Genomic DNA, 23,926 nt, shown 5'->3' with positions numbered 1-23,926 from the left:
TGCATGCCCTTGCCTTCAGAGGACTACACGTCGTCACCTTCAAAGGACTACACATCCTCGCCTTCAGAGGGCTACACGCCTTCGCCTTCAGAGGACTACACATCCTCACCTTCAGAGGGCTACGTGCCCTCACCTTCAGAGGACTACACGTCCTCGCCTTCAGAGGACTACACGTGCTTACCTTCAGAGGGATACACGCCCTCGCCTTCAGAGGACTACACGTCCTCACCTTCAGAGGACTACACGTCCTCGCCTTCAGAGGGATACACGCCCTCGCCTTCGTAGGGCTACACGTCCTCGCCTTTGTAGGGCTACACGTCCTCGTCTTCAGAGGACTACACATCCTCGCCTTCAGAAGGCTACATGTCCTCACCTTCATAGGGCTACAAGCCCTCACCTTCAGAGGGCTACACGTCCTCCCCTTCAGAGGACTACACGTCCTTGCCATCAGAGGGCTACACGTCCTCCCCTTCAGAGGACTACACATCCTCGCCATCAGAGGGCTACACGTCCTCGCCTTCAGAGGGTTACACGCCCTCACCTTCAGAAGACTACAAGTCCTCGCCTTCAAAGGGCTACACGCCCTCGCCTTTATAGGGCTGCATGTCCTCGCCTTCATAGGACTCCATATCTGTGCCTTCAGAGAACTCAAGGTCCTCTGCCCTTAATGCTTAATCGAGGCCTGCGCTCCCAGGTAAGGGGCTAGTAGTTTGCTTTTATCAGTTCCTGGGCCACCTCCTGATATTGGAGGGCGATCGACTTTGCGATCACAACCAGAGGAGGAGGCTATCGTGCAGCTACTATGCATACCGGGGCAAGATTTCACCCGTGCCGCTGCAAGGAGACGAATGCAGATCATGCGCACCAACATGACCACTCTTACACAGATATGGATGACGTTGCTACTTAGCAACATTATGCCTAGCGATCACAATGTCAATCTCCCCCTGTGGAAGTATCAGTTGGTCTGTGCCGTCATGACATAGGTAAGTATGCACGTGGCTCAACTGATTTCTGATGTCGTTTATTGTTTGCAAGGATCGCGCCCACAAGACACCCAATAGACCCGAAGGAGTCCAACAAGGCCCTAGGGTTTCCAGCTCTGATTACGAGCCTCTGTCAGTTCTATGGAGTGCCCGTCGCCCCCAGTAGGGTCACAGGCCCCTATAACATGGATTTCATCAAGAAGTACTACGCCCTTAGGCAAGCGCAGGGCGAGGCATCATAGTAGCGGGCAACAGACGCACCGCCACCACCTCTAGAGTTCACCTCAGCTCAACCATAAAAAAGTTGGAGCATTGCCTACAACACATGGTCGACCAGCAGGCGACTAAGTCCAGAACCAAAAGTAAGCAAAAATACTAGGCTCGTGACCGACAAGTCATCACGCTTCCAGCTCAAGACATTAAAGAAGCGCTACTAGGAGGCAGCCTAGTACCTTTTAAAATCTCTGCTTGTTATTTGATCACCTTTGTTTCTCAAGTCATAGTAGGACACACCTAGTTGCTCATGATCCTAGTAATTTAAATAAAACAAGCACAAGCTCGGATGGTAGTCATACCTCACAAAAATATAGACATGTTTAGGTAGCAAAATACCTCATGAAAAAAAAATACAAAAACAAAAAAGAACAAAAAATATATCTTTCGGCTTAAAAGCCAGCACGCTTTTGAAAATAAATAACTTTCAGCTTTTCTTTGAAAAAGATTTACTGATCATAACACCAGTTTTTGAAGAAAAAAAATGTGTATGCACCTGAAGGGTGAATGCTGTGAAAATTTTCCCGAACGCCCAAAATGGACTCGGATGAATGCATGAATTGATAAAAGAACATGTTTTGGAAACACTGGGTTGACTTAAATAGGGAAAATGAATCCTAAGCCCTAGTGTCACATGACCATAAAAACTTGATGCTTGAGTGTCCACATGGGTGCATGCATGACCAGTTTTGCATAAAATTTCCTAATCATCATTGTTGCATGTGTGTCATGGAAATAATGTGGGACATCTCCTTTATCCCTGAACCGCTGGCCAAACCAACACCCTGACATATATCATATCCAGCCGTTCTACAAGCCTTGCCCTCAGGGTGAGAATAAACCTTGACCCAGGGTGAGAATGCCCATCCTTGCCCTCAGAAGAAAACAAAAAAAAAAAAGAAAAAGAAAGTTCTCGATCAAAGATCGGAAGAAAGCAAAAGAAGAAAATTCCCAATCAAAGATTGGGAGAAAGCAAAAAAGAAAGAAAATTCCCAATCAAAGATCGAAAGAAAACAAAAGAAATATACAGAAAGGTCTTTGGACTAGACAATATTTGAATAATACAAAATTGTCACAAACAAACAAGAAAAGAAAGGAAACCACGACTTGAAGTAGTCCTCTCCTTTTGATCGCCAACCAAAATCCTGTGCGCTAGCGACTTTCTCGCCCCGCACTAAACAAAAATAGAAAAGGAAAAGGCCCAAACACTCAGAGCCAAATTCCTCACCAAAACAACATTCCCGAAAAAGTCCTATTGATCCATGATCACGCATGTAATCTTTGATTTGATAGGAAATGATTTGCAAAATCAAGTCATGACATATCTATGGTTCGGAATTAGGATACAACACTTACCTGTGTGAGATTGATACACTTCGAGTGATTTTCTTCTATTTTGTTGGACCCAGTGTTTCCTCTAAATGGTCGTTTAGAAACGAAACGCTAACATCCAAAATCTCATTTATGGTAATGAGAGAATTTCATCAGCATACTCTCCTCCCCCAATAGACACATTGTTTTTCATCAAAAATTATATGTTGCTCTGATCAGTTGGAGGTTTTGTTTCTTTACTAAAGCATGTTTGCATTTTAGTGAAAAAACATCGAGACTATTTTAGTCACACAAAAGCAAGAACTACATAGGTTTGAGTTCCTCATCACACATTGAGGATACGTAGGAGCAAAAGCCTTGCTTTTGTCGACCGCCCTACCTTTCACTATCATGACCTATGAGTCCGTTGGCATGCAGAGACGCCCTATACAGTAACCCGCACACACTCTTTTGCTATCCGTCAGACTCAGAGTCCGGTAGCATGCAGAGACTAACATCGTCATCTGCACCCTTTGTCAACCAGGGGCAAGCGAGCCCGTTGACACGTAAAGACTAATGTCGTCTTCTGCACCTTTGTCATCCAGAGACGGCGAGTCCGATGTCATGCGAAGATACCCAAGTGGTTATCCGTACAAAGGATTTCTGTTAATCCTGACCCATGAAGTCAGGTGACCGGTGGAGATACCCAAGTGGTTATCCGTACAAACGCTTTTCGGTTAATACTGACCCATGAAGTCAGGTGGCAGGCGGAGATACCCAAGTGGTTATCTGTACAAACACTTTTCTATTAATCCTGACCCATGAAGTCAGGTGACAGGCGGCGATACCCAAGTGGTTATCCGTACAAATGCTTTTCTGTTAATCCTGACCTGTGAAGTCAGGTGGCAGGCGGAGATACCCAAGTGGTTATCCGTACAAACGTTTTTCTGTTAATCTTGACCCGAGAAGTCAGGTGGCAGGCGGAGATACCAAAGTGGTTATCCGTATAAACACTCATTCGTTATCCGTAAGACTCAAAGCACGATAGCAAGTAGTGACTAACGTCGTCACCTACACCCTTCCTTGAGATGTCAGCATCTTCCGACCGAGACTACAAAAAAGTCTCATTCGCTATCCGTAAGACTCAAAGCCCGATAGCAAGAAGTGATTAACGTCTTCACCTGCACCCTTCCCACAGATGTCAGCGTCTTCCGGCTGAGACTGCGAAAAAGTCTCATTCGCTATCCATAAGTCTCAAAGCCCGATAGCATGCAGTGACTAATTGATCAAGGCCGTACCCGAATCAAATAAACATGAAAATGCAGTAACTAGGAAGTGATCCTAGGTCGTTTCCCAACAAGCAATGACAAACCAAATGTTCATAATATACTTGCGCAGTAACAGTAATGATTGGGGGGGGTTTGTTTGTTTTATGATTAAAGAGCAGAACAAGTAAACTGGAATATGAAACTACTAATATTAAAAACGGGTTGTTTCCTCTGATTCAGAAGCCATTCTCTTATCCTGGGTTATGGAGAATTCATCCCTAACAGTCAACCACTTAATCCAACCCTATTTCAATTTACTAAGCGAAAATCAACTTAGGGTTGTCAATACGTGATTAGGCACCACATACACCAGTTAGCCCTTCGTCCATTAAGCATGAACGCAAGTTAGGCTCAGAGGCAATTAATCGAACACGAAGCGTGCACTGATTAATGTTCACGAATTTGGGATAACTGGTGAAGGGAAAACTGCCAGGAAACCACATTACAAACGAAACCTCAAAGAGAGTTGGGCTACACCAGAAAAACTAGCCTTCCATAGATTCAAACAGAAAACGCAAATGAAACATGAAGCAGAAACGTAAATGAACAGAAGCGTAAATGAACAGAAGCGTAAATGAAAAGAAATGTAAATGAAAGTAGAAGAAGAAGCAAGAACGAAATTGTAATTAGAAGCAGAAAACGGAAAATTGCATTAAGAACGAAAACAGTAGCCTTAGAACAGAAAAACGTAGAAAACCTAAAACAAAAGCTCTGAATAATAAAATAGCATAACAAAATGCCTTGCACGAATCCCAAGGCTGCTATTTAAAAAGAGTCACTCAAAGTCACTGGGCCCTATTACAATACTCTGGCCCAAAACGAAATAAACACTGAACAACATAAAATAAAATTGCGAAATTTCCTAATTAGAAATTAACTAAGGTAAGCGCTGCTTTATTTTCCCTCTTCAAGTCCATAACCAAAATCCGGATTAAGCCCAATGTTTCATTAATTCCTGAAATTAGATTAAAAACATCAAATTAGCTAAATGAGCCCAAATAGTAAAACTGCCTGATTAATTGACAATTAAGACCAATCAGTAATTAAAATGGTGCAAAAAGGGTTTAGAAAATAGAAGAAAATGATGACACATCACTAATGTCGTCACCTGCACCCTTCCCGGAGATGTCAGCGTCTTCCGGTCGAGACTGCGAAAAGGTCTCATTCGCTATCTGAAAGACTCAAAGCCCGATAGCAAGCAGTGACTAACATCGTCACCTGCACCCTTCCCGGAGATGTCAGCGTCTTCCGGCCGAGTCTCATTCGCTAGTCTGATAGCAAGTAGTGACTAACGTCGTCACCTGCACCCTTCTTGGAGGTGTCAGCGTCTTCCGGTCGAGACTGTGAAAAAGTCTCATTCGCTATCGGTAAGACTCAAAGCCCGATAGCAAGCAGTGACTAACATTGTCCCCTGCACCCTTCCCGGAGATGTCAGCGTCTTCCGGTCGAGACTACAAAAAGTCTCATTCGCTATCCGTAAAACTCAAAGCCCAATAGCAAGAAGTGACTAACGTCTTCACCTGCACCCTTCCCGCAGATGTCAGCGTCTTCCGGCTGAGACTGCGAAAAAGTCTTGTCGCAACCTACCTTCGGCGGGAGGGCGACGCGTGACTCGCGGGATGCGTGTTCCACGAAAGGAATGCGCGCGGAGTCGCCACCAACGTTTATTTGAGGAAAACATCGGAAAAACCGGAAAAGACGCGATCTACGAACTTTTAAGTGAAAGGTTCGGGAGTTGTATTTACGCACGGGGAAGGTGTTAGCACCCTATACGTCCGTCACAAGGGACGGCAGCCTTTAATCGAATGTGCAAACATGCCTTTGATTTTTACGTTCCCTTTTATGTCCTTATATCCTTTATACCCTTTTTATATTTTTTTCTTTTTTGTGGTCGACAAGGGTGTTTCCCTTTGCTCCTACGTATTCCTCAATTTGGGATGAGAAAATCAGACCTACGTAGTTCTTTCTTATCAAGTGATTCTTTTTACTTAAGTGGTGATCATTTTAAGGCGTTGGACCTTAAAAATGATCCATTTTACTTAGTGAGAAATTGAAATGACAAACTTCAAAAGCCTATTTTTTTATGGACGAGCTTGACTAGGCGAGTTGATTTTAGCCTTAGTTTCACTTTAGTTATTAATCAATTCGATTAAGAATGAGAAATCCCAAAGAGAAAACGCCCGATTGATTTTCCGCTTTATTTTGCTAAAAGATGTTTTTTGATTATTATATTATTTTTTTACCTCTTTTTGATTTCCAACGTGGTTACGGCACGACCGAACGGTCGGAATTCATTTTAACCGAAGTTAACGGATAATACAATTCAAACGTTCGGTGGAAATTTATTTTATTTTTAAGTTAAGCGAGAAATGACTTAAGTAAAATGGCTTAAGCACGTCAAGAGGGGGTATGAAAAGTAAACAAAACGAGAATAAAAATGCACGGAACACAATGTGGACCACTACGGGTACATAGAATGAATCGAAAAGCTTGATTCGAGGTACTTACCCGTTGAAGATCGAAGAACGATGAAGAACGAATGAAGAACGTCGAAGAACGGTCGAAACCTTCGCGAAATTCTTCACGGAAAACGTTACGGAAACGTTTCGGAAGCGCCTCGGCTTAGATTTTCTTCACGGAAACAATTTTTCCAAGCAAATTCGAAAGATAGAGAAGTGCCTAAGGGGCTGAACCCTTTTCTTCTTCACTTCCTCCCCTATTTATAGCAAAATAGGGGAGGTGGTTGCCGCCCAGCTCGCCCAAGCGAGCCAAGTTGCTTCCTCCAGAAGCAACAGCCTTCTGGAGGAATATTCTGGAGGGCCCAAGTGGGCCTGGGTGCTATTTGCACCCCCATTTTTACTAAGTACACCCCCCTCTACTTTTTTTGGTGATTCTTTTTTCGTAAAGTTACGGAAACTTACGAATTTCGTAACGATACTTGTTTTCTTTCCGTAATGTTACGGAACCTTGCGGATTACATAATCATCCCCTTTTTGACTTACGGAATGTTACGGAACCTCACTTAATTATGCAACGATGCTTCCATTTGATTTCCGGTGTGTCACGGAAACTTAAGGATTGTGCATCAATATTTTTTTGGTTTTTCGGCATGTCCTGGAATTTCACAAATTGCCTAATGATGGATGCCAAGCACCTCACAAGGACCAAAGAAAGGTCGCATGTCATCAAGCAAAGGTCCCCGGACGAAATTAGGGTATTACAGTTGCCCCTCTTTACTTGTCTTTTATTGGAGATAAAAGGGAAGTAAAGATAAGACACTAATTTTGTTCCTCTCGATTTGACGAGAGTCGCTGGTGACCATAAAATCTCCACATGCAAATGACTTGTTGTTCCCGGAATTTCACAAATTGCCTAATGATGGGTGCCAAGCACCTCACAAGGACCAAAGAAAGGTCACATGTCATCAAGCAAAGGTCCCCGGACGAAAATTAGTGTATGACACTAATTTCGCTCCTCTCGGTTGACGGGAGTCGCGGGTGACCATGACTTGTCATTCCCGGAATTTCGCAAATTGCCTAATGATGGGTGCCAAGCACCTCACAAGGACCAAAGAAAGGTCGCATGTCATCAAGTAAAGGTCCCCGGACGAAAATTAGTGTATGACACTAATTTCGCTCCTCTCGGTTGACGAGAGTCGCGGGCGACCATGACTTGTCGTTCCCGGATTTTCACAAATTGCCTAATGATGGGTGCCAAGCACCTCACAAGGACCAAAGAAAGGTCGTATGTCATCAAGCAAAGGTCCCCGGACGAAAATTAGTGTATGACACTAATTTCGCTCCTCTCGGTTGACGAGAGTCGCGGGCGACCATGACTTGTCGTTCCCGGATTTTCACAAATTGCCTAATGATGGGTGCCAAGCACCTCACAAGGACCAAAGAAAGGTCGCATGTCATCAAGCAAAGGTCCCCGGACGAAAATTAGTGTATGACACTAATTTCGCTCCTCTCGGTTGACGAGAGTCGCGGGCGACCATGACTTGTCGTTCCCGGATTTTCACAAATTGCCTAATGATGGGTGCCAAGCACCTCACAAGGACCAAAGAAAGGTCGCATGTCATCAAGCAAAGGTCCCCGGACGAAAATTAGTGTATGACACTAATTTCGCTCCTCTCGGTTGACGAGAGTCGCGGGTGACCATGACTTGTCGTTCCCGGAGGAACAAAAGGTGCAGAAGACTATGTCAGCCTCTGCATGCTATCAAGCGTTCTGTCTTACAGATAGCAAAAGAATGTTTATACGGATAACTACTTGGGTATTTCCGCGTATCATCGGGCCCGCCGCCTCCGGATGACACAAGGGTGCGGATAACCGTAAGGTATCTCCGCGTATCATCGGGCCCGCCGCCTCTGGATGACACAAGGGTGCGGATAACCGTAAGGTATCTCCGCGTATCATCGGGCCCGCCGCCTCTGGATGACACAAGGGTGCGGATAACCGTAAGGTATCTCCGCGTATCATCGGGCCTGCCGCCTCTGGATGACACAAGGGTGCAGAATGACCAAATTTTGTCTCTGCTTGTCATCGGGCCCGCCGCCTCTGGATGACAAAAGGGTGCGGATAACCGTAAGGTATCTCCGCGTATCATCGGGCCCGCCGCCTCTGGATGACACAAGGGTGCAGAATGACGAAATTTTGTCTCTGCTTGTCATCGGGCCCGCCGCCTCTGGATGACACAAGGGTGCGGATAACCGTAAGGTATCTCCGCGTATCATCGGGCCCGCCGCCTCTGGATGACACAAGGGTGCGGATAACCGTAAGGTATCTCCGCGTATCATCGGGCCTGCCGCCTCTGGATGACACAAGGGTGCAGAATGACCAAATTTTGTCTCTGCTTGTCATCGGGCCCGCCGCCTCTGGATGACAAAAGGGTGCGGATAACCGTAAGGTATCTCCGCGTATCATCGGGCCCGCCGCCTCTGGATGACACAAGGGTGCAGAATGACGAAATTTTGTCTCTGCTTGTCATCAGGCCCGCCGCCTCTGGATGACAAAAGGGTGCGGATAACCGTAAGGTATCTCCGCGTATCATCGGGCCCGCCGCCTCTGGATGACACAAGGGTGCATGTCACATGACCTCAGGGTCAATATGACAAAGATTATGGGGTGGCCGACAAAAGCAAGGCTCTTGCTCCTACGTATCCTCCAATGAGGAACTCAGACCTACGTAGTTCTAGATAATTTGTGAGACTTGAAAAGTCTCCATCGGAAAATGCTGACATCTCCGGAAAGGGCGCAGATGACCATATTGGCCTCTGCTCGTCAATCACACTTGGGGTGACTGAATGACGAGGTGCGGATAACCGTAAGGTGTCTCCGCAGGCTACCAGCTCTTGGGTCATGGCAACAAAAGGCGGTGTGGTCGACAAAAGCGAGGCTCTTGCTCCTACGTATCCTCCAATGAGGAACTCAGACCTACGTAGTTCTGGAAAGTGTGAGACTTGAAAAAGTCTCAGTGTTTTCTTCGCTAAAATGCAAACATGCTTTAGTAAAGAGATAAATATTCCAACTGATTAGAGCAGCATACGCTTTTTTGAGTGAAAAACAATGCGTTTACCGGGGAAGGAGAGTCTGCTGATGAAATCCCCCATAACCTTAACTGAGATTTTGGATGTTAGCATTTCGTTTCTAAATGAACATTTAGAGGAAACACTAGGTTCGACAAAATAGAAGAAAATCACTCAAAGTGTATCAATCTCGCACAGGTAAGTGTTTCATCCTAATTCCGAACCATAGATATATCATGACTTGACTTTGCAAATTATTTCCTATCAAATCAAAAATTACATGTGTGATCATGGATCAATAGGACTTCCCTTGGGAATGGGTTCTTTTGGTGGGTTTTTCGGCTTTTGTGTGTTTTTGGCTTTTGATTTTTTTGTTGGCTTTTTCTTTTTCTGTTTTTGTTTAGTGCGGGGCGAAAAAGTCGCTAGCGCACGAGATTTTGGTTGGTAATCAAAGGGAGAAGACCATTTTAGGTCGTGGTTTCCTTTCCTTCTTTTTGTTCATTTGGTGACAATTCTGTATTGTTCAGATATTGTCCGGTCCAAAGACCTTTCTGCACATTTCTTCTGTTTTCCTTCGATCCCTGATCAGGAGCTTTCTTTCCTTCTTCTTCTTCCTTTTTTACTTTCTCCCATTCTTTGATTGGGAATTTTCTTTCTTTTCTTTTCGCTTTCTCCCACTCTTTGATTGGGGAATTTTCCTTCTTTTCTTTTTTGCTTTCTCTTTGATTGGAAATCTTCCTTCTTTCCTTTTCTTTGATTGGAAATTTCCCTTCTATTCTTTCCGCTTCCGAGGGTAAGAATTGACATTCTCACCCTGGGTCAAGGTTTATGGTGAGTCAGGATTTTGGCTCAAAGCTTGTAGAATGGCTAGACATGATACATGTCAGGGCTTGGTTTGGTTCAAGGATAAAAGGGATGCCCCACATTATTTCCATGACACAAATGCAAAAATGATGATTTGGAAATTTTATGCAAAACTGGTCATGCATGCGCCTATGCGGACGCTCAAGTGTCAAATTTTTATGGTCATGTGATGCAAGGGCTCAGGATTCATTTCCTCTATTTTAAATCAACCCAATGTTTCCAAAATATGTTCTTTTATCAATTTGTGCATTCCTCCAAGTCCATTTCGGGCGTCCGGGGAAATTTCACAGCATTCACCCTTCAGGTGTAGACACATTTTTCAAAAATTGGTTATGATCAATGAATTTTTTTCATAGAAAAGTTGGAAATCATCTCTTTTCAAAAGCATGTCGGTTTTTAGCTAGACAACTTATTTTCTCTTTTTCCACCTTTTTCTTACTTGCTTTCTTTTTCCTTATTTGCTCTCTTTTTCTTTACTTGCTCTCTTCTTTTCCCTTTTGTTCTCTTTTCCATTTCATTCATTTCATTTTTTCTTTTCTATTTTTATTTTTATCATGATTTTTTGTTTATTTTACATATATATTTTTTGGACGATGTTCCTAAACGAAGAACTCTACACGGTTCCAGAATTTCAAACATCATCGATAGTAATGATATATAAACACTAACGCAGCAATCTAAAAAAATGTATGCGCTGTACAAATGACAATCGAAACAACAAAAACAAACATTAGTCTCTCAAGTCAAAACAATAACATAGAATAAAAATGATAAAAGAAATATGAAAGAAAACATGAATCTGGGGATCTCCCAGTCACGTATCTCCACTCCCTCCCAAGAAGTCAAGCAAATCGGCCATTTCCTCGTCCTCGTGGGCCTCTTCTCCATCGCCGGGAGCTTCTGGGGGTGCCTCTCCTGCTTGGGCCTCGGGCCAATCTCCGGGCCATGCAACCTCTGCCCTGAACTGGTCTGGAGTAGGGCATGAAAAAGAAGCGAAGCCCTGGCTCTGCATGCTAAGGCTCATCTGGTACAGACAATCATGGGTCTGCACATGTGCTCGGTGGTTGGCCGCCTGCTGGCGAACCAAATGCCGTAAATACTGCTCCATGTCAAATGCCCCAGCCTGGCCAGCCTGATGAGGTGGTGGTGGCGCGCCTGCAGCCTGTGGAGCATCACCCTGAGTCTGTCTCTGGGTACAGTACTTCTCGATAAAAGCCCGGGTGATGGGCGGCCAAATTACCTTGGTAGGTGCAACGGGGACTCCGAATGACTGGCAGAGTCCTGTGATCAGCGAGGGAAATCCCAGGGCCCTGTTGGACTTATCTGGATCCAAAGGATGCCTGGTAGGCGCCATACCTGCAAAAATATAAATGGCATCAGCGATTAACTGAGCCACATGGACGCTCATCCGCGTCAGGATGGCGTACACCAGCTGACACTTCAGCAGGGGGAGGTCAGAATTATGATCGCTGGGCAGGATGTTGCTGAGGAGCAACGTCATCCATATCTGGGTCAGGGTGGTCATGTTGGTGCGCATGATTCGCACTCGCCTCCCTGCAGCAGTCCGGGCAAAATCCTGCCCCGGTATACATAGCAGCTGGGCGATGGCCTCCTCATCGAACCCATCAGACCGGTTCCTCCTCTGGCCATACTCACATTCCTGGCCCTCTTCCAACACCAACGGATATCCCAGGAGCTGGCCGATAGCGTCGGCATCAAACGGGATCCACTGACCCCTCACCCAGGATCTCATGTCACGCACGCCCTCCTCTGTTGGCCAAGCATTGGCATAAAACTCAAGGACTATTTCTGGATCGAACTTGGCCATGGGAGTAACCAGTGATGTCCACCGCCGGCGCCCTATTTCCTCCTGGAAATCAGTATACTCATCGTCCCTGAGCTGGACGCGTCGCTCCCGGAGAAACGACCATCCCTTGATGGCCTCGAAGCGCTGCTGGTGTACAGCACTCCTAAAGCGGTGACTGTCGTACTCCGGAGCGGAACTAGTTCCTTTGGCCGCCTTGTCCTTCCTGGACCTCTTTGAGGCAAGCTTCCTCGGAGCCATTCCTGCGAAGGCAAATATTTGGAAAGTTAGTTTTTACCAAGAAATGCTACCCTTAAAACAAAAATGGCATACAACTCCCTCCAATAAATACAAACATCAATGTAAATTTAGAGCAAGCTTATGCGCATACTCCTTCACGAACGTTCACTTGCACAAGACATTCTTATAACTAAGAAAAATGCACCCATATACAATCAAGGCACCTTCGTTACCTAGATTATTTACATGTACTTCCAAGGTGTATTTGTTACCTATATCACACACATTTCCTTTGCTAAATTCACATACATGCATACTCTAAGCACTTTGGCTATCAAAAATTGCATACGTGCACATCCTGGTATTTCTAATACCTATACATACACAAACTTCATGATGAATCTTGACTATCTACACAATAAGGTGCTACATTTCATGCTTTTTCTTTTTCAAGTGTTTTTTACTACCTAAAGCCGCATGCAAATTCAAGTATATTTTCTTTTGCTCACTAAAATTGTATTCAAATTAAAAGGTATTTTTGTAATGTATTTTCTTTACATAACATGCAACTTATTTATAGATTTTTGTGAGACATTTTGACTACCAAAAATTATATGTACATACATCCAAGTATTTTGCTACCATACCCAAAGTGTAAATTGCCAAAGGTATTTTGCTACCTATTCTAACCTACACATTTATGATGAGCAAAATTCCTAACCATCTAGGCATAGGGAAAATATTGTAGCGTGGCCCATAGCTGATTGCTGGCCAAAAAGGGTAACTTTACCCAACATGCACCTCCTCTTGTGTTCTTTTGCATAAAAACTTTGGTTCCTAGGCCTAGGATATATGTGGGGCAATCACTCTAGCCTTTTTCGGGAATGAATGCATGTCCCAAAAAAATAGAAAATATGTGCAAACCAAAATGCCCCATGGGTTGTTTCCTTACAAAAGTCACGCGCTAATGCCATTGAGGCATTTCACCGAACACTTGGTGGGCGCACGTTTAGGCATCAATAGCAAGAGAACGGGGACAATGTGGCATGTCCCATTGTTTCAAAATGCATTATAGGCCTAGGGCCATCCCATACAAACCCCCAATTCAACCTAATCAAGAAAGAAAACGAACCAAAATTGCCCCACATATTCAAGCACATTCCCACAATTTAGAGCACCAAAAGGAGATCAAAATACACCAATGAAAAGCTAGAAAGCTTAGGGATGGAACACTTACTTGTTGGTGATGAACAAAAGCGCAAAACGGAATAAAAAAAAATGCGAAAAAGGATGACCCTAGGGCTGCAAACTCGTCAATCCCGTGGGTATGGCTTTTGAAAGGGGGGAAAAGAAGTTTTTGAATGCAAAAACGTCCTCCCTTTCGTCATTCTTATAATTTGGTGCAGGGGTGGCTCGCCCAGGCGAGCTAACCTGCACATTTTTTTTTTTTGAGAGGAACATTAACCATGTCCCCTCCTTCCTTTTAGCGTCTTGCTTAAATTGAACTTACTTAAGTTAGAGTTAGGCATTGATTACTTATTTTTAAAACAAACAAAAAGTAAAAGAAAACTGTGAATACAAAGGATACGGGGCTGCCTTACAGCGACGTTCTCCGCTTGCTTAGTGTGGAGAAAGGGGCGACGATCAGCCGGTCGTGACCCCATCCTCACTTGCATCCGTTCCTGTGTACCTGCAAGTAAGAAACAACCTGGTGTGGCCAATCTCGACCGCATCGCTGTCTTACCTTGATTGGTTTCTGCTGTTCATGTTCTGTCTCTACCCCAGAAGGTAGCTCAAGATGATCCCGCCCCTGTTTTACCACAACAATATGCATGCATATGCATATGCGTATGCATGAATGTTTTCAAATGCAACAAATTTAGGGAAAGTTGGTTCAGGTTCAATTCTAATTAAGCGCTTGGGGCATCCCATGAACTGAGCGGAAGGGCTCAGGTGATCACAAATTAACGCAAGGTTTGAAACTAACGTGAGGACTAAAGCCTCGAATCCACGTTCATTTCTTTGAAAGATTGTAACGAGAGATACAACAGACAGGAAATCCCTGGGGGAAATCCAGAAAACGCATAAAGATAAAGAACATGCAGCGACATCCTTAATTGCCCCAGCTTCTAAGCATAATATTGTTTGACGACATCAGAGTTCACGGGTGAAGGTAGCTCTTCGCCATCCATGTTGGTAAGTACCAGGGCTCCTCCGGAAAAAGCCCTCTTCACAACAAAAGGCCCTTCGTAGTTCGGGGCCCATTTCCCTCGATGGTCCTTGACAGCATGGGACATTTTCTTTAGCACAAGGTCTCCCTCATGGAACTTGCGTAAGCGTACTTTCTTGTCGAATGCACTCTTCATTCTTTGCTGGTATAAGCGCCCATGACTCATGGCCGTTAAGCGCTTACCCTCAATGAGGTTGAGCTGGTCATAGCGCGTTTGAGCCCACTCTGATTCCTTTAATCCAGATTCTGCCAAGATCCTTAATGACGGGACTTCTACCTCAAACGGTAACACAGCCTCCATCCCATATACCAATGAGAACGGCGTTGCCCCAGTTGACGTTCGCACTGAAGTCCGGTAACCGTGTAACGCGAATGGGAGCATTTCGTGCCAATCCTTGTATGACACGGTCATCTTTTGGATAATCTTTTTTATATTCTTATTGGCCGCTTCCACGGCTCCATTCATCTTTGGCCGGTAGGGTGTGGAATTGTGATGCTGGATTTTAAACTCCTCGCACATTTCCCCCATCATCTTGTTATTCAGGTTGGTGTCGTTGTCCGTGATAATCTTCCTTGGCAAACCATATCGGCAGATGATCTCTTTCTTAATGAACCTGATCACCACATTCCTCGTGACATTGGTATATGAAGCCGCCTCGACCCACTTGGTGAAATAATCTATCGCTACGAGGATGAAGCGATGACCATTCGAGGCCTTGGGCTCAATGGCCCCGATGACATCTATTCCCCACATGGAGAAAGGCCAAGGGGCGGACATGACATTCAGAGGATGTGGTGGGGCATTGACATTATCTGAGAATGCTTGACATTTGTGGCATTTCCTCACATGGACACAACAATCACTTTCCATGGTAAGCCAGTAATATCCTGCTCTTAGGATCTTCCTGGCCGTAACATGCCCGTTGGCGTGCGTTCCAAACGAGCCCTCATGGACTTCCTCGATCATGTGATTTGCCTCCTTGGCATCCACACACCGCAGGAGTGTCATGTCGTGATTTCTTTTATACAGTATGCTTCCGCTCATGAAGAAACCGGCTGCCAACCTTCTCAATGTCCTTTTATCGTTGTCGGCGATCTCTGGCGGGTATTCTTTGCTTACGACATATCGCTTGATGTCGAAATACCAAGGCTTTCCGTCCCGTTCCTCTTCCACTTGGCAACAATGTGCGGGTTTGCCACGACACCAAAATTCAATGTAGGGTAGATCCCCGTGCGGTGTTAGCTGGAACATAGACGCCAACGTAGCAAGTGCATCTGCCATTTGATTTTCCTCGCGGGGAACACGATGGAAGGAGATCTCATCGAAGGTCTTAGCCAATTCCTTGATATAGGCTTTGTAGGGTATCAGCTTGGGATCTCTAGTTTCCCATTCCCCTCTCAGCTGATGGATTACCAACGCTGAGTCGCCGTACACTTTGACTAGTTTGACATTGGAGTCAATTGCTGCCTGGACGGCTAGGGCACATGCTTCATATTCGGCCATGTTGTTGGTGCAGTCGAACCCTAGCCTGGCTGTGAAAGGTACACATTGATTGTCCGGAGAGACCAACACTGCCCCAACGCCATGACCTAGAATGTTTGACGCTCCGTCAAACCATACAGTCCATTTGTCCCGATCTTCGTCCAATTTTTCCTCGAACAAGGCCATGATGTCCTCATCCGGGAATTCAGGATGCATGGGCTGGTAGTCGTTAAGAGGCTGTTGAGCCAAATAATCTGCTAAAGTGCTTCCTTTTATCGCCTTTTGGGTGACGTAGACTATATCAAACTCAGATAGCAAGACTTGCCACCGGGCGATTCGTCCCGTGAGAGCTGGCTTTTCAAAGATGTACTTAACCGGGTCCATTTTGGATATCAACCAGGTAGTATGGCTCAGCATGTACTGCCTTAGGCGATGGGATGCCCATACTAAAGCACAACATGTTCTTTCGAGCAAGGAATAATTCATCTCACAGGTCGTGAACTTCTTACTTAGGTAGTAAACAGCGCGCTCTTTCTTCCCGGATTCGTCATGTTGCCCCAGCATACACCCCATTGACTCGTCCAAGATTGTCATGTACAAAATGAGAGGCCTTCCAGGTACTGGTGGCATAAGCACGGGAGGATTCATTAGGCACTTTTTGATTCTTCCAAAAGTCTCTTGGCAATCCTCATTCCAGCGATCAGTTTGGTTTTTGCGCAAGAGCTTGAACAACGGCTCACAAATGGCGGTGAGCCGCGATATGAATCTGGCAATATAATTCAAGCGCCCCAGGAAACCTCAGACTTGCCTCTCTGTACGGGGTTCTGGCATCTCAAGGATAGCCTTCACTTTTTCGGGGTCTACCTCTATCCCTTTCTGGCTTACAATGAAACCAAGCAATTTCCCTGATTTGACCCCAAAGGTACACTTAGCGGGGTTCAACCTTAATTGATATTTCTTAAGCCTTTCGAACAACTTCCGCAGGTTGACAAGGTGTTCTTCCTCGGATTTAGACTTAGCAATTATGTCGTCCACGTAGACCTCGATCTCTTGATGCATCATATCATGGAACAAAGCTACCATGGCCCGTTGATAAGTTGCCCCGGCATTCTTGAGTCCAAAGGACATCACTTTGTAACAGAACGTCCCCCACAGGGTGACAAAAGTAGTCTTTTCCATATCCTCGAGCGCCATTTTTATCTGATTGTAACCAGAGAAACCGTCCATGAAGGAAAATAAAGCGAAATTGGTCGTGTTATCCACGAGGATATCGATGTGTGGTAAAGGAAAATTTTCCTTGGGACTGGCCCGATTCAGGTCCCGATAATCCACACACATTCGTACTTTCCCATCTTTTTTAGGAACTGGTACGATGTTGGCAACCTATTCTGGATATCGAGCGACGGCCAGAAATCCAGCGTCAAATTGCTTCTTCACTTCTTCTTTTATTTTCAAGGAGGTTTCGGGCTTCATCCTTCTCAGTTTCTGTTTTACCGGGGAACACTCGGGATTTAGAGGTAATCGGTGTTGTACAATGTCAGAACTCAAACCGGGCATATCTTGGTATGACCAAGCAAAGATGTCTTGGTAGTCTTTTAGCAGGATTATTAATTCTTCACGGATAGGTGCAGTAATACCTGTACCTATCTTTACTTCCCTCTTTCCACTGCCAATTCCTAAGTCTACTAGCTCTGTTTCTTCTTGATGAGGCCCCGTTTCTTGGTCCTCATGTGCGACCATTCTTTCTAGTTCTGGGGGAAGTCCCACATCCTCGTTTCCTTCATCTTCCGTTTGATTCATTTCTTGCTCGAAGTCGATAGGCGGGTCCCAGGTATTAGTACCTTCGGGGGACTCGTCATCGGATCTGCCGTTTCAGAAAAAGAAGTAAACATGCAAATGAATGAGAATGGGTAGAGACATAGGAACAGATGAAGAAAGATCCTTGTATTATAAATTCAAAAACAAAAGACACAAAGCCTTAACAAAGGAAAAACTCTAAAGCCTAGGCCCAACTATAGAGCTTTTAAAACCGTAAAGGTTTACATTATGCTCGTTGCGTAAATGCCGGGGCGTTCTTCCACTCGCCAATTTCCCAGCTGGAAATCAGGAGGGCATGGTCGTACCAAATCCAAAGTACTCGGAACATCATCTTCGCATATCGCGAACACTTGACTTTTGTCTCCCAGACCCGCGCTTATAAAGCTTCTACTTATGTGGCAGGGCGGGCTTCCTTCACTTTCTTGTCTCCAACACGAGCTTTGACCACTGTTCTTCCTTCCCGCGATGCTTCTTTTCATGTCCGCCTGAGTGGGCTTATAGCCTAAACCATACTTCCCACGATTTCCTTGGGTATTTATCAGGCTAGTTATGCCGCCGTTGTCTTTGCCTAAACCCATCCCGGGTTCATAACCGTTCCCCAACATAACTCGGGCCATCATTACCGCTGCATCGGACAGACAAGGCTGCCCAAAGAGGGAGTCCACGGAGGAAATGCTGACCACCTCAAAAGACTGGAAAGCAGTTTCTAACGATTCTTCTGCGGCTTCCACATAAGGCATGGAGGATGGGCAGCTTACCAAGATGTCTTCCTCGCCTGACACGATGACCAAGTGCCCCTCCACTACGAATTTCAGCTTTTGGTGGAGTGTAGAAGGCACAACTCCCACTGAGTGGATCCACGGGCGCCCCAACAGACAGCTGTAAGGGGGATTAATATCCATTATTTGGAAGGTGACTTGACATGTGTGAGGGCCTATTTGTACTGGGAGATCGATCTCTCCCCTAACCTCTCGGCGAGTGCCGTCGAAGGCACGAACCACCATTGAACTTGGTTTTAAGTGGGAAGCATTGAATGGTAACTTCTCCAAAGTGCTCTTAGGCATCACGTTTAAACTGGAACCATTATCGATGAGCACCTTGGCTACGATATGGTCCATACACTTGACTGATACGTGTAAAGCCTTATTATGCCCTCTCCCCTCGGCGGGGATTTCTTCTTCGGCGAAGGCAAGATAGTTGTTGGAAGTGATATTGTTGACCAGCCCTCCGAAACCTATCGGACTCAACTGCATTAACCGCTCCCCCTCCATCATTGGCGAGCGGGTTGGTTCTCACATTGGGCCGATCCTCTTGGAAAGTCAGTCATCCAGCATCCATTAAATGTTGGACCTTGTATTTAAGGGCCAAGCATTTTTCAACGGAATGCCCTGGGACACCCCCATGGTACTTGCAGGTCGCGTTAGGGTCATACCACTTCGGGAAAGGGGGTTCGAGAACCCTTCCGGGAGTTACCACGGCCAAATGATTGGCGATGAGGGATGGCAAAAGATCTTCGTACGTCATTGGGAGTGGGGTGAATTCCGGAAATGGCCTCGGAGGGAAGTTCCTTGTCGTGTTGGAATTACCAGCCGGTCGAGTCGTGTTCGGAGTTGGGACTTGGGGAGCATCCCTCTGGGTGGGTGCCTTAGGCTGCACGGGTGTTGAACTAGAGGCGTTCCCAGTATGAGCCGAGAAGCTTGGGTGATGTTGCGCGTACTGATGGGTACCATGAGGTGTTTGCTGGGGTTTGACCCACGCGGGTGTTGAAGAGACGGCATGGGCATCTCCTTCCTTCCTTTTTGCCCCTGTTGCCCCGATTCTTTTGGCATTCGCATTTGCGGAGGAAACGTAATCAAACTTTCCTCTTTTCAATCCTACCTCGATTCTTTCCCCGGCGAACACTAGATCCGCAAAGCTGGACGGCATGTAACCTACTAGCTTCTCATAGTAGAACACTGGCAGAGTGTCTACCATCATGGTAATCATCTCTCTCTCAACCATGGGAGGAGCTACTTGTGCCGCCAAATCCCTCCATCGCTGCGCATATTCTTTAAAGGTTTCACCCTCTTTCTCGAACATATTCTGCAGTTGAGTACGGTCGGGAGCCATATCAGAATTGTACTGATACTGCCTTAGGAAGGCAGTAATCAGATCCTTCCAAGTACGGATACGGGAAGCTTCCAAATTAGTGTACCACACTACCGCGGCTCCGGCCAAGCTATCTTGAAAGAAGTGTATTAATAGCTTTTCATCTTTAGAGTGGGCGCCCATCTTACGGCAGTACATCTTGAGATGATTTTTGGGACAAGTCGTCCCTTTATACTTGTCAAAGTCCGGCACTTTGAACTTCGGGGGAATAACAACATCGGGTACTAAGCAAAGATCCGTCATGTCTGCGAACGGATAATCCCCAAATCCTTCCACGGCCCTCAATCTTTCCTCTAGGAGATCGAGCTTCCTCCTTTCTTCAGTTGCTGGAGGCGGCCCTTCCGTGGACAAAACTATTGGTGGTGCCGCGATGTTGGGTTGAGGCAACGTGCCTGGTGCCAGCCCTTCGGGGATCGGGGGATAAAACTCGACATCCCTTCGAGCATAGTCTTGAGGGTCTTTGTGGACTTCGTCGGGCTGCTAAGGAGGCTCTCTTTCAAGGACGGGAGAAGCAATGTGGCCCGCATCTTCTTGCAAGACGGGTGGTGAATAGTTGGGCGGCAATCCATAAGGGTAAGCCGCTCGGTTGTATCCCAGGTGAGGGCTGCCATCATGCCCCAGTGTGTCCCTTCCCCGTCCTACTATGTTTGAGGGAGGATGGTGCGCAGTTGCCAAGAGAGTCGGGTCTGCTTCGGCAGCCGAACTGACAGCGACGGCGGTCGCCGCGTTCTTCTCTATGAGCTGCTTCATACTTAACATGGCCTCCATCATGGAGGCCATTTGTTCTTTCAGAGCCAACATGTCAGCTTTCATCTGTTCCTACGTCTCCTCTTGATCACCCATCGTTCTAGATTTGGATCTGGTGCGATAGGGATACCTTGCGGTGCGTTTAGTTATGGTGTTTTTCCCTAAAAAACCAAACGTGAGGAGTGGGTAAAGAAAGAAAATGCATGCTAGAGATGAAATGTAGGAGTGATTTGCACAAGCTTTTTGGAGTAGAAACATGGGACCAACTCATTTTATTTCAAAAAGGAAGTCGTATCTAGTCAAGGTCTGAGAGACCATACAAGTTTCCTAACGATTTCTAATTATGTGGGCCATTAAGTCTATCATATGCTGACAATAGCCGAGAAGCCCATGAATCTCTTCGGGGGCGGAGTAGGTGTCTGCCATCGCCTTGGCCTTGGCTAACAAGCGGGGAAGTTCTTGACTCCCGTTCAAGGTAAGAGCAAACCGATCCATCCACATGGTTGCCTCTTGGTGTAAAGAGTCGATCACCCTTCCTCTAGCCTCTTTTTCCGCGTATACTTGAGCATACTCGTCCGTGATTCTATGCTCGTGGGCCATCGCTAGACCTAACTCTTCTTGGTACTTGGCGATGATAGCTAGCATGTTGGTCTCCGTCTCGCATAAACGCTGAGACAAGCTTCTTTTGGATTTTGAACAAGCAATTAACTCCTCTTTCAGAACCGTGCTATGTGCTCGCGACTGGTCCCTTTCTTCCCTTCGCAACTTGAGTTCACTATTGCTACCCCATAGAGCTCCGCGAAATTTATTCCGGCCATACTCTTCCTTGCGAGCCCTCTTGGTCTCTTGTTCAAGGGCTCTTGCAGTAATCGCATTCTCTTCCCGTAACCCGGCACACTCCTTCCGAACGTGTGTAGCGGCCAACTTGAACTTCTCCTTGGCAAGTTTCGCTTTTCCTAACTCGCTTTTGAGAGCTTGGACTTCTTCGTCCTCTTCCGGTGCTTCAAAACTCTCTTCGCTGACGACTTTTAACTTGGGGAGCCAATCTAAACCTCGTATATGAACTTTCAGCCATTCGTGGTACCCACCAATGATGCCATTACAAATGCCTCTAAGTTCTTCATCTTGCCTTAATGGGGTTTCCCATGCCTTATGGATTCTTTGTATAGACTTGGAATTTTGTGCGCCGAAATCCCTCACAAGGAAAGGAGACATGCTTTCTTCCGTCGGTGCTCCCCTCATGGGGTACCCTAGTTGTCTTATAGCGAGCGCGGGATTGTAGTTAATACAACCCCTCGTTCCTACCAGCAGAATGTTTGGGTATCCTCCACATGAGAAAAGGACTCCTTCTTTTCCTTCCTTCCATCGGGGGAACCAACTGATTGTTCTACCTCCTATCCCGGCCAAAAGCTGGTCCCAATCTATTCCCCTCTTTTCAGTACACGAGCGATGGCTCAGGAGCGGACATGGATGTCTTGTGTCTTGTTGGAACAAGTGCGAAACCAACCAAACACAGAGGGCGGGCAAGCAACAGATGATCCGTGCGCTACTCTTTTCGCACCTTCGGTCAAATGTGTCAAATAGATCTGCCAAGACAGCTACCACCGGACTTTCCTTGCTATGGTGGTAGGCAAGGAAAGCGTCGATTGCTGCTAGGTCCACCAAACCATCCACGTTTGGAAAGAGGACGACCCCAAAAATTAGCAAAGCTAACACATCCATAAACGGGACCCAATCTCCTTGATTGGCCATACCCCTCGCCTTGTCTTCTAGGTACCTCCGTGGTAGGCCCGCTATGCCGTTCCGAGTCTGTTTTATGCTGTCCAAACCTCTTGCTGAATCCTTGACCACAGTTGCGATTCTGCTCAAAGAGGGGAGACACCCGGATGAAAGATATGGTTTTCTTCCCCCGAGAGGACATCCTAGAATTTCCTCAAATTCTTCAATGGTTGGTACTAATTGGAAGTCTCCGAATGTGAAGCATCTCAAAGGCTGGTCGTCGTATTGGGTGAGTGATGCAATGGCTTCTATGGATACCTCTGCTAAGGTCAACTCTAAGATCTTTCCGTAAGTCTTGCGGAAAGCTTGCATTTGGAGAGGTTCCATCAACCGCCCTAATTCCTTGATGCTGGTGGTATCTAGGCTTTTAACCTTGACTTGGTAAAACCTCTTGCCGGTTTGATTTGTCCCCATGCTTACTAAAGTGAGACAAAAAGCTGGTGCAAATCAAAACTCCGATATCTCATGGGTGGAATGGATGAAAGCATGAAGGAATGCATATAACACAGATGCAATCTAAGAATGCGGGGGTCCGGGGAATTTGTCCCCTTCCTAGATACGACGTCTAGGGGTAGCAAAATGCCCCAACGTACGTTTTTAAGAAGGCGACACGGACCCTCCGTTGGTTTGTTTACAGAAGGGATCAAGACAGAACCCATATGCGATGCCCATGCAAAAGACACAATGCGGGAATGTACACAGTATGACAATATTCACTGAACATAAGCAAAAGGGTATATGGTACTTATGCATGGCAGTTGTGAAAAATGGCACGCAGTGTATTCGCTCCGTGCCCCTATTTAAGGGACCTATAAGGGAGAGAACTAACTAGGCATTTTAGTGATAACCCCCCAAGGTAGTCATATCTCTTTTGATAGTTTCTAGAGGTATTATCCTCTTCGAAGAACATATTGTAGCAGTAGGGACTACTAGCAACAATAAGTTTTCAAAGAAAAAAGCTCTAGATGAGGGTTCACTGTAATCAAGCAAGTCGGAGACCTAGCATGATCACAGATTCACCTCCACTCCTTATGTTCCCACGAACCCGGGTATAGGGCCCTTTTTCACTCACAGTGTGCGCAAATAGTGTTGGTGTTTGTGTGCATCAAATGAATAAATATTTACCTCATGCATACATTTTAAAGCGCACTAAAAGCAATACAGAGCTTATACACATAAGAATATAATGAAGGAAAACTAACAAAGGGATACGTCATGGTAAAACATTGCACAAGATTAAATGGCCTAACTCTCTAAAAACATTCCCCAGTGGAGTCGCCAACTGTCGCAACCTACCCTTCGGCGGGAGGGCGACGCGTGACTCGCGGGATGCGTGTTCCACGAAAGGAATGCACGCGGAGTCGCCACCAACGTTTATTTGAGGAAAA

The sequence above is a fragment of the Glycine max genome, chromosome 3 (genome assembly GCF_000004515.6).
Source record: "Glycine max cultivar Williams 82 chromosome 3, Glycine_max_v4.0, whole genome shotgun sequence".
Classification (NCBI taxonomy): domain Eukaryota; kingdom Viridiplantae; phylum Streptophyta; class Magnoliopsida; order Fabales; family Fabaceae; genus Glycine; species Glycine max.
This window is presented reverse-complemented; position numbering follows the sequence as displayed.